Genomic DNA, 12,222 nt, shown 5'->3' with positions numbered 1-12,222 from the left:
ACATATGAGCCTAATGCGACATAACCAAACTTATTAAACTAACCTAAAAAGAAAAACCTAATAATTATTGGAACTTGCGCAGCTGAATAGGTATTAAGGAGAAAAAAAGGACATTTCACTAATAACTATATTTGCACATTCAAGGACAAAAAAATACAGTGAACACAACAGAATAATTAGCGCACACAAAGAGTGTTAGAGAATGCCAAAGAGGTCTATTTTACACAGTGCACTTTGCGCCGTCACACACGAAATATATTGTTCACACAATTCCAACACCCCTCCTTGAACTTATATTTTGTGTGTTGCTTCCACAAGATAAACCAAATAGTCCCACAATCTTCTCAAACTTCTCCCTTTCCAAGGGTTTGGTCAGAAGGTCAGCTAACATGTCTTCTGAGCGCAGATAGTCCACGGCAATGTTCTGTCGCTCTATGCGGTCCCGAATGAAATGGTGCCGTATATCAATATGCTTTGTCCTAGCACTAGTAACATCATTTTTAGCTAGGTTTATGGATCCCTTGTTGTCACAGAAGATGGTTGTAGGTTCCTCAATTAAATTGGGTTCTATTTTACTTATTAATGTTCGTAGCCATAATGCTTCCTGTGTGGTCTAAGATAATGCCATATACTCGGCCTCTACGGTGCTCAATGCAACAGTTTTTTGCTTTTGACAGGACCATGATGTGAGGCCTCCCATTAATTTAAAACAACAGCCAGTGGTGGTGTATCTGTCTCCCAATTCACTCCCCCAGTCCACATCGCTATATCCCTCTAGTCTTGCGTTACCATCTCTATGGTATTTTAACTCATAGTTTGAGTTTCCTCTTAGGTATCGGAATATCCTCTTTACAGCTTTCCAGTGCTTTTCCTTTGGGTCTCTGCAATATCTGCTCACTGCATTGGTGGCAAAAGCAATGTCGGTTCGTGATGTTTGAGACAAATATAACAGACTCCCTACTGCTTCTAAATAAGGAACATTCTTGTCACATTCCACATCAGTCTCATTTACACTTAACTTCACTCCTACTTCCGTTGGAGTACTTATGGGTCTGCAATCACTCATGCCAAATTTCTTTAATATTTTTTCCGTGTATGATGACTGACTTATGCTCAATTGTTGTTTTTCTTCATCCTTAGTAATCTGCATACCTAAATAACATTTGACTTCTCCCAAATCATGCACATTAAACTTGGTTTGCAGCTGTTTCTTGAAAATTCTCATTTGATCTTCACTTTCAGTCAGGATAAAGAAATCGTCCACCCATATCGCCATTATTATTATTTCTTCTTTTCTCCCTTTATAGTAAATCTTGGGATCTGCCTTGGAATGCTTCATATTCATATTTATTAGAGTTTCATGTAGACATTGATTCCAGCAACGTCCACTTTGTTTAAGTCCATAAATACTTTTTCTCAAACGCCAAATCTTTTTACTTTCTGATCTGGTTTTTATGGCTTCCCTTGGTGGAAGGACATATATCTCCTCCTCCAATTTCCCATTTAAATATGCCGTTTTAACATCCATATGATGAATTATTAAATTTCGTTTTACTGCCAAGGCTAAAAGATATCTCAATGATGCATACTTGACTACAGGTGAAAAAGTTTCTTCATAATCTACCCCTTGTTTTTGTGAATATCCTTTTACCACAAGTCTTGCTTTGTATTTTGGTGATTAGCTTTCAGGGTTCTTCAAATTGAATACCCATCTTGCCTGCAGTGGTTTCTTATCTCCTGGCATATCTACCCATTCAAAGGTTTCATTCTGATATAAAGATTCTAATTCTCTCTTCATTGCTTCTTTCCATTCTTGAGAGTTTGGGCCGCTCATTGCTTCTTCTGCTGTTCTTGGCTCATCATTAAAAGACTGTGCTGTATACATCTCTAAATCTGGATATTCCTTCGGTTTTGGTACACGAGAAGAATGCCTTCCATTGTTTTCTTCATTTTTTTCATCCTCCAACTCATTGTCATCATAAATTGTATCCATTTGTCCTTGGCTGTCGTCTTCCTCTTCTTCACTTTCTATTTCCTCACACAAGGTTTCACCTTCTGAACTAGGTGCAGTTGACTTAGTGGTTTTGCTCTCTTTTGAGTCCTTTCTATTTTCAAAGAATATTACATCTCTACTTGTGACAGTCGTTTTAGTCAATGGATCCATTGATCGGTAGCCCTTTGAATTTTCACAATAACCTACAAAAATATACTTTTTAGCTTTCGGATCCCATTTTCCTCTCTGCTGTTTTGGAATATGTGCCATTGCATCACACCCAAAAACCCTTATATTGCTTTAGATAAGGTTTCTTTCCTATCCGTATCTCATAAGGGGTTCCATTCTTTAATGCTTTTGTAGGTGATCTTTGTTCAAATATACAGCTGTTGACACGGCCTCTGCCCAAAAATCTTTGGATAATTCAGCGTCAGTCATCATGCTCCTTGCTTTCTCAACAATGGTCCTATTAGCCTTCTCAGCAACCCCATTTTGAGATGGGCTGTACCTTATGGTAGTTTGATGCCTGATTCCCTTTTCTGCCAGAAGTTCCTTCAATTTCTGGTTAATATATTCTCTCCCATTATCAGACCTGATGATCTTGATCTTCTTTCCCGTCCACCTTTCAACCATATTGCAATATTTCACAAAGATATCTCTCACTTGGTCTTTAGAACTAAGAAAATAAACTTGAGTATATCGTGAGTAATCATCAATAAACGTAAGAAAATAATTACTCCCACCTATGGATTCACACTCTATTGGGCCACATACATCTGTGTGGATTAACTGTAAGACTTCTGTAGATTTACTCTTACTAGTCTTGAAGGGTAACCTTGCTTGTTTTCCCTTTATACATGTCTCACAAGGATCCTTGGACACACTAAAATCCTGTATTCCCTTTACCATATCCTTTATTATAGACATACTCTTTCTATTTAGATGTCCAAGCCTCCAGTGCCATAAAAAACCTTCTGCTGAATATACTGAATTACTAACATTTTTATGTTTACTGTCAATGGTATCCAACTTAAAAATATCACTTTTGTTACTTGCTGTAGCTATAATGTCACCACTTTCATTGATTACTCTTGCACCCTGCATGTCAAAAGTGACTGTATTTCCTTTCTTAACAATTTCCCCTACAGACAGCAGATTAGTTGCCACATTTTTCACATAATGAACATTGTGTGCTGTAACCATATCTGATTCACCATTTACACTTACATGTAGATCTAGTTCCCCAGCCAGGTGACACTGGAGCTTGTTGCCATCAACAGTAGATATTCCCATATGAGTCTTATCTTTGATGTCATAAAGAAGTGATTTAACTTTAACAATATGCACAGATGCACCTGAGTCTAAAATCCATTCCATATCACGATTACTCATCCCACCAAAAGAATAAAAACATGAGAGTGCCTTACCTTTGTTATTGGTCCTTCTCTCTGAGCTATCAGTAACATACCTCTTTTGCTGAGTGTCTGATCTTGGGCTTACTTTTTCTTTGCACTGAGACGCAATATGTCCCATCTTCTGACATTTATAGCACCTCACCGATTTCTTCTTTTTTGTTTTTTGAGTAGAGAGCAGACGCACCTTGCTTCTCCAATGTGCAACAGCTTGGAGCACTCTTTACGTCCTGCAGGATTTTCACCTGAACACTGTCGCCTGTGATTGGTATACCCGAGCTTTCAAGTCCCATAATCATAGGTGCATACCTTTAGGGCAGTCCTGCCAACAGCAATGTTCCTATCCATTCGTCAGCGATCTCGAATCTGACATTTCTTAGTCGGTTCGACGTGGTTATTATTTTGTTAACGTATTCATCTACGCTCTTACATTTGTCCAGACAAGTGGTAATTAACTCGCGTAATAATCCTACTTTTCTCGTATGACCACCATCCTCGAATGCACTTCGTAAATTGTCCCAGACTTCTTTCGCTGTAGCAGCTTTTTCAACGTGAACATAATTCACGGAATCAATCAGTAATATCAATTTTGAATTTGTTTTCCTATCCTTGTTTGAATAATTCTGATCTGTGGATTTCATTGTCCCATCTACCACGTCCCATAGGTCGTCTAAATGTAAATACGCTTCTACTGCGAACCTCGAGGTTGCATAGTTTTCGCGACCTATAAGTTTTTCAATTTGTGGAATTTGTGCCGCACTCATTCTTAACGGTAACTTGCTTTTTATTGCGATCGTCTTGTAAGGATAACTCGTACTTCACGTAAATTGGAACTTTTCCAATACTTTCTCCTTACCATTTTATTGATATACGTATTCCAAATACAGCCTGGGCCCATAACCTACTGGAATTTGCGCAGCTGAATAAGTATTAAGGAGAAAAAAAGGACATTTTACTAATAACTAAATTTGCACATTCAAGAATAAAAAAAAAAACAGCGAACACAACAGAATAATTAGCGCACACAAAGAGTGTTAGACAATGCCAAAGAGGTCTATTTTACATAGTGCACTTTGCGCCGTCACACACGAAATATATTGTTCACACTTAACATCAGCCACAGCTTTTTCAAGATTCTTCCTTGTATATTATAGATAAGATTTACCATCGACTCTCTTAATAAACTCTACAGGCCTCTTGAAACAACAAAAGTTATTTTCTTGTAGGTACTTACAATAGCATTTTCTTGAAAATTTAATATTAAACCAACTATATCGAAAAGTAATTATAGATAGTACTATCACATATGAGCCTAATGCGACATAACCAAACTTATTAAACTAACCTAAAAAGAAAAACCTAATAATGATAATGACTCTCGTGTAAGTTATAAACACTATGATATACAACTAATTACTTTTAATACAGTTTTATGTAAATAGCACTCTTTAGTTTAGTCTAATGTAATGTTTTTGTGCAAACAACATGTCTCAAGCCACCCCAAGTGTATAGCGAATCTGAAAATCAAAATTATCAATACAAAATATGATTCTAAAGTTTTTCTTTGTTTAGTGATAATTAAGGGGTAAGTGAGGTTATGGTTTAAAAATTAATTGTGTTTACATAATGAAATCTACTTCACTACTAGTCTTTTGAAATTTTCTATAGTTTTTAACTAGTAACTACATTGGTTATAAAGCCTATTCTTTATTTTGAGAATATCAGCTAGACTATAACGTACAGTCGTACACTGCTCGAACTCTAAAACAGTGAAACATAGTTACATCTACTCACTGTTGCTAATATATTGTAACACAAAATAATACACTTCATCATCCCGCTGCCCCAAGTCACTGCGTTTGATGTTATGATTAAATCTCGCCGCTGATAGCTAATTAAATATACCACGCACGCTGTAATGTACAATACATATCTAATCCATTGTAATAGTAGATTCTTGTAACCTTCATTTTGTGTCCTGGGTTACAGCAATTGTCAATACAGTTCAGAAAAGATACTATCCTCTAATTATATTTGCAACAATAGTAGCATTCTGACCAGAGATCTTATGTGAACACGACAAACATTATTTAGAAGCAGGATAAACTGAACAATTGTTTTCTTTTATAAGTACTTGGCTCAAATTGCCAAGGAATTCACATTGGATTAACCGCTGCCGTATTATTAATGTGACACACCTACACATTGCTACCCACAGCCAATAAAAATAAAAATTCATCCCTATGCTGATGTAGGATTCGAACTCATGACCAGTGTCAACCTCAAGTTACGCTACCTAACTAACCCAAGACTAAGGGGAGCAGCTGGAATACACAAGCTCAAGTGAATGATATACTAATCTGAGATGTATTTTGTTTACTAAATAAAACGAATATAGATTATAGAAAACAAATAAATAAGAAACGGAATGGTTAACAGAGGAAATCAACATTTACAGAACTTGCGATTGCTTTCACGCCGAATTAGTGCAGAAGTCAGTAACATATATTCAGGCTGAATGAGCTGCGATATTGTAGTGCACCTGATCGTAGCAGGGGAAAATATGACCTTGACAGCCAGGCAGTAGAATTACCAACGTCAAACATTTTCTCGGAGCCAGCCGGTAGTTGTGTATAATCAGCTGAGTAGAAAGCGATATCTATCACTTTGTGTTGACTCCAGTATTCGTAAAAGTGTTCTGTGTCGTGGCGGGCATTGACGTTTTCCCTTCTAGTTCGATCACACAGTTCGTTTTCTGTTGCTGGGTGCTGTTAATAGCGTAGATTGCGCAACAAGGGTGCAACATTCACAGGCACGGCTTCGAAAGTGACAAGCCGATCCAGAAGTTTATGCAACGGAGCGTTGTATCATTGACCATTTCGAAAGCTGAACTTTTTTGGGAAATAATGGCTGCTGTAACAAGTGACGTAATGTTTGTTTGTTTCATGATGAATACATACGTTTATATGTAATGAAGGTAAGGGCAGTATATGATAAAATCAGACTTATGAAAGTCTATATTTTTAGGCAGCAGTATTAATTGATATTTGTGGAGTCATTGGATATTTTAAGCCGTTATAATTCCCTTTCAGCTATATTTTATAATCAAAGTCTGCAAATAATTGGTAAAATAAGTAGCTTTTTATTTAATAGCGAAATACTATTGATACTATGTGTTTGATTAATTGATGCACATTAAATATCATTCCACTGCCGAACTCGGAGGGCAACAGTCGTAGACCAATGCTTTACAATCATACATTAGCCTTCCCATGATAGGCCTACCTCCCCCAACAATTTAATTGTATCATTAGGCCCACTGTAATATTACCCACCCACCCCCCTCCCCCATAAAAATACCTTATTATTCACACTTTATATTATGCTAGAGTTGTTTTTATATATAATGATGCAGTATAAGCTTACAGTAAACTAAAAGTGTAAACAGATTTATATATCCTTACTACAAGTGCTGTAGGGCTCTTTGCTAATCACTGAGGTTTGATTTTTTTAAACATATACTACTGATTGTGTAGAACTGTGGTTTTTTGCTGCAGCAATGGAACGAGCACATGTTGGTATGATAATTTTACCAGCGTTGAGTACCTGTCAGTGATGTAACATTTAATAGCAAAGTTGTTCACTAATGAGTTTCCCATTATGTTGTCAAAGTTTGTGTGCCATGCACCATGTTGATATAAATTACTTCTTTCATTGGCAACAAAATAAGGTTTGTTTACTAACAGTTTTTGCTAAAGCAGAACTTGACATCAGTTTATTGATTATTGTACTTCGTGTATTAAAACATTTTGTTGATAAGGACTTTTCGTCCTTGAAGTTTGATTGAATATTTTGTGGTTTTGTACTGTAGGCATACAGTTAAAGTACATTACTTACAGTTATGTTATTTCTTTTAGCATGACCAAAATCAATGAAGGAAATAAATACTACTTCAATCCTTTATCATACTTGTACTTTTTATTCAGATTTTTGCTCAGGTCATACAACTTGTAACTTATTTAATTTCAACTACAGTACCTCATGTGTTTTGTGTTACAGCCATCATCAGATACAATGTGAAGACTGTGCTGAATGTATAGTTTCAATTGGCAGTGCTGAGGAATGCAACCCTTAAATTTTGTAACTTGAAGTTGTTGGTAGTTTGTTATAAGCTGCATTCATAGTCCACTGAAATTTATTCTACCGAAAGAATTCTAAAAGTACTGATATAACATTTACTGCTGTCGTAGGACAGAATTTAATTCTGTACCCGATAGGTACACGGGCATTCAGTTGAAGTTTCTGATAATAAGTTGTGCCCTGTCTACAATTTAAAGAATTTTTTTATAGACAAGATCACATTCAAAATAGTTTATTAACCAGTTTTGACATATTGTGTATTGCACAGTCCACACAGGTTTGTCAAAAATAAAATTACAAACAGGTTTGTCACAAGTAAAAATGTACATAGCTAAAATGCATATTGTGGAACTTGGCATGTCTACATATGTAGCACTCTTTGATGCTAGTCAGTTGGTAAAATCCACTATATGTAGTAAAAGTGCACATTTATGCCAATGTTTACATTTACATAATGAGTGAAACACATCTTAGAACCCTCTCACTCAAAATACATAGTGCAACTGTACTATGCACAATATGTGCAGACATGCCAAATTCCACAGGGTGCATTTTTGCTGTGTATATTTTTTCTTGTGAGAAACCTGTGTGGCATTTGTGTTTTGGTTGGTTTTGCCCTGTCTCTGCGCTTATTGCTGATTTTTCAAATGGGCGCCTTAGTCAAGACCACTAGCTGTATGTTGTGACAGGAAATGGAAGATTTCCAGTCTTCTGTCGGGTTTCTTCAGTAGTTAAGTGTGATTGTTGATTACTGCAAATGTTGTGTGTGTTGTAAAAACATTTGGCTAACTAATAAAATGTCTACCAGTCATTATTCAGATATGTATATATTGGTGCAGTAATTTGTTGCCCTCACTATGTCAAAGGACTTTCTTTAGAGGTAAAGTGAGAGTTTGTCTACAACAGCAGCTTAACTGAAGTCATCAGTACTGCTTTGCCAACTTGCAAACTCTGTGTCCCCCTTGTAATGTAACTTAGAAGTCGGGTACACTTCAGATCAATCTGTCACCACCCCCTACATTCCAAATCCAGGATGGGTAACAGTATTGTGAAAAAAATAGTTGCTGCTGCAAAAGTATGATGCCACATGCCACAACGTCATTATGCCTTGGATCAAAGCCATCATCCAGTATCAGTATGCAAATGAAATCTTTGATACCAGTTACTTAGTTAGTGCTAATTTTTTGATTTGTACCGTCTTTGATACCAACAGTTATTCTGTTTTTTTTTTTCTCTTTTTTTTCTTATTTTGGTTTTATATTTTAGTGACTTTGTGGCTATTATTTTACCTTTCATTTTGTTCCCACCTCCACCGTATACCCACTGTTAGCCTTTTAGGTTCAATATTTATTTATATTTACAGTAGGCGGCTGTAATGCTGTGGTTGCCAGTTTGCATTCCTGTTTGTGTTTCTGAACTTCTGATGACGTCATTGATTAAAGTCAACAGGTGCTGTCTAAGGCATCTTCTCTCTCCCTCCCTCTCTCTCCCTCTCCCCCCTCCCCCCTCTCTCTCTGAGGTAGGTAGTTGGCTTTTTGGTGAAATTTAAAAATGTGAAAGTAGTGTATTAAGAGTGTCTAAAGAGGGTCTGTAGGAACTGTCAGCTGACGTTAATGAAGAAGAAATGGATGTTGATTGGGAAGAAATAGTTTAGCCACCACCAAAGTCAGTTTGATACAGCTTTGGAAGACTTTTGAGTGAGCATGGCAGAAGACACTGATAACATTTCTTCTGAATTTTTCAGTACGCTGTGGGATGTGCCGATCAAATGATTATTCATATTAGTGTGTATAATCTATGAAACTGGAGGTACACTATTGGAAGTTAAGAATAATTTCATTCACACAAGTCCAAAGATATCAACAGTAGATAAATGCAAGAATTATTGCAAAATCAGGTTAACACCTTATACCTCTAAGTCGCTGTCAAGAATAATACACAGGAGAATGGAAAAGCAAATTGGTGATTTGTTAGATGACTATTGGTTTTACTTTAGGAAGGTAAATGCACCAGAGAGGCAGTTCTGATGTTGCACTTGATAATGGAAAAACTGACAAACTTTCATTTGATTTGCTACTGCACTGATCAGTTTCTTACCGTCACAGCATCATTGAGGCAAACTCCTGTGTTCAAGTGTTTCATAGAATGGTGGAGATAAGGAAGCTGCTCTTATTCTCACGTAATGAGATAATCTACAATTTTATGTTCTCCATGTGGGTATTAGAATCAGCTCTGCCCTCTGCTAGGCACTTCTCCAGGACCTTATCAGATTCATTGTGTCATTCTGTCATCTGTGCCATGAAGCCAAAGACAAGCCCTTATCTGTTCCTGTCAGATCTGTTTTGACGGACAGTACCTCATGACTTGGAAGATAGGAATGTTAATTCCATATGGAAATGAGGCAAGGATCATACTGACCCGAACAGTTATTGGACTGTAGCACTTACCAGTTCTATGTGTAGAACTTTCAAACTCATGGTCAACTGCTGCCTCGTTTGGCTCCTAAGGTCCAGAGATCATGTATGCAGTTCCCATTGCAGTTTCAGGCACTGCCGTTTCAATCATGACAACCTAGTGGAGACAGTGATATGGGATTCCTTCTTATATAGTTGGTGTGTTTTTTGACCTTAAAAAAGTATGAGACCACTTGAAGGTACAACACTCATTGCTAACTTCATGAATGGGGACTATATTGATGGCTATCACTTCTTATCCAGTCATTTTGCAAGGAATTGCACTTTCAATATCGTGTTGGAGATGCCTTGTCTGATTGCTGTGTTAACGGGTCGACGGAACCGTCAGATTCCACCTGTTGGTTTTGACCCGTGACATAAGACTGTTGTGGTGTGTGACGTCACGACGGGCGAAGTTTAGTCCGTGAGTGTCGTGTGTTTGTAGGTGTCATGTTGATGTGGTCGGTGGTCCTCTCTGGTGGTGTGTTTGGGGGTTTCGTGTTACGTGGTGGTGGTGTGGGTTTAGTTTGAGCTTGTGGTGTGTTTGTAGGTGTCATTTTGCTGTGGTCTGTGGTGCTCTCTGGTGGTGTTTGTGGGTTGCGAGTTGTGTGTAATATTGGGTTCATTTGAGTGGTAGATGTTGACTGGTTTTGTCGTGGTGCTGACTGTGTCTAGTGAAATATTTTGCAGTGAGTTGAAGGTGTAGTTTTTTTTATGCCTAAGTTACTGTAGTGATGTTTTTGGTTCGCTGTGTGTGAATTTTGTATATTACTGTTGTTATGTCTCTGTTTGGTCTGGATATGATCCGGAAGACTAATAATTTTCAGTTATGGGGGCTTATGGGCGAGACTCCCTTGTCGCTTATAAAGTTCCTGCAACTTTTCAATCTTTTGGCTGAATTTGTGCGGTGTTCATTGTGTGGAGAACCTATGAGGCTTACCAAAGTTCGGAATAATGTATGGCGCACCATACATTGAGGTTCCTGGTTCGAGAAGTCTAGGTTGGTCAGGCGTGAGATTGTGTTTATGAGTTATCATTTTTGTTATCAATCCTCTCACAGTTTCTGTGCGCATGAGGTGGTCGTTAGTGAGCGAACAGTGCTTGACTGGTATTCTTTTTGTCGTGAGGTTTGTTCTTGAATATATTAAATACAGGGGTAAGTTGAGTGGGCCTGGGGTAGTTGTGGAGATCGACGAGTCGCAGTTTGGGAGGAGAAAGTATGGGTGTGTGGTTGGTATGTGGGTGTGGGGGGGCTGGGTCTTCAGAATGTGTTTTTAGGGTTGTTGAGCATCGTACAAAAAGGGAGTTAGTGGGTTTGATTCAAGAATATGTAGAAGAGGGCAGTACTGTAATTTCGGATGGATTTTCTTTTTATAGTGGGTTGGGTCGTGAGGGGTACCAGCATTTAGATGAGTACTGTTGGCGGAAGAGTGTCCCTGAGGGCTATTGTATGTTTAGAGTTTTTTTAAGGGATGTCAGTAAGATGTGTAGGCCGAAGGTTGTAGATTATTTAGGTTTGGGAGAGGGGGGGGGGGTTGGTTAGGTTTGCAGAGGTAGGTTGGTGGGAGGTGGTCGTGGTTTTTTGATTTTGTTGTGGAGGATTTTTTTTGTTGTAGTTTTTTTTAGTTTTTAGTTTTTGGTTATTATTTGTTTTAAGGTCTTCGATTTTTGGAGGGGGGGTAGGTGGAGGGGGTGGAAATTTTATTTGGTTGTGGTTTATTTTGTGTGTGTGTGTGTGTGTGTGTGTGTGTGTGTGTGTGTGTGAGAGAGAGAGAGAGAGAGTGAGATCTGAAAGACCTGTGGACAGATGGCTTCAAATCATTGAATTTTTTAAAATGTCTCTGTGGAAAGATGTGAGGAGCTGACAGGTCCCACCTCCTGCAGTTTTACAAGGCATTCGTTGAATCGCAGTTAGATTATGGGGGTTGTTTATAAATCAGCGTGTATTTCGTACTTAAAGATGTTACAGTGTCCACCATGAAGGTATTTGGATATCGGGTGGAGCATTTGAACCATCCCAGTTAAGTGTCTGTGTGCAGAGGCTGGTGAACCGCCATGCTAGATTTGGTGGGGAGGCCCTAAAAAGCGTATTACCTTGGTCATAGGCATTTAGTGTGGAGGTCCACCCCAACAGTGAGTGGTTGTTCAGGAATTGGCCCCATGTGACCAAGCCATCTGGGATACTTGCTACTGACTGTCCCAGGGATCTGGATATATCATACTT

The 12,222-nt window shown here is 38.0% G+C and overlaps 1 protein-coding gene across 1 annotated transcript in view; it reads left to right on the top strand.

Moving 5' to 3' along the window:
• Positions 1 to 5,987: 5,987 nt before the first annotated feature.
• Positions 5,988 to 12,222, top strand: part of LOC126161710 (inhibitor of Bruton tyrosine kinase) — a 113,123-nt gene continuing 106,888 nt past the window's right edge. Inside the window, exon 1 of the mRNA XM_049917739.1 lies at positions 5,988 to 6,382. The gene's annotated coding sequence lies outside the window, so the exon portion shown is untranslated. The remainder of the gene's footprint in view (positions 6,383 to 12,222) is intronic.

Source organism: Schistocerca cancellata, chromosome 2, assembly GCF_023864275.1.
Source record: "Schistocerca cancellata isolate TAMUIC-IGC-003103 chromosome 2, iqSchCanc2.1, whole genome shotgun sequence".
Taxonomy (NCBI): domain Eukaryota; kingdom Metazoa; phylum Arthropoda; class Insecta; order Orthoptera; family Acrididae; genus Schistocerca; species Schistocerca cancellata.
Note: the sequence above shows the minus strand (reverse complement) of the source record. Positions and strands in the feature narration are given on the sequence as shown.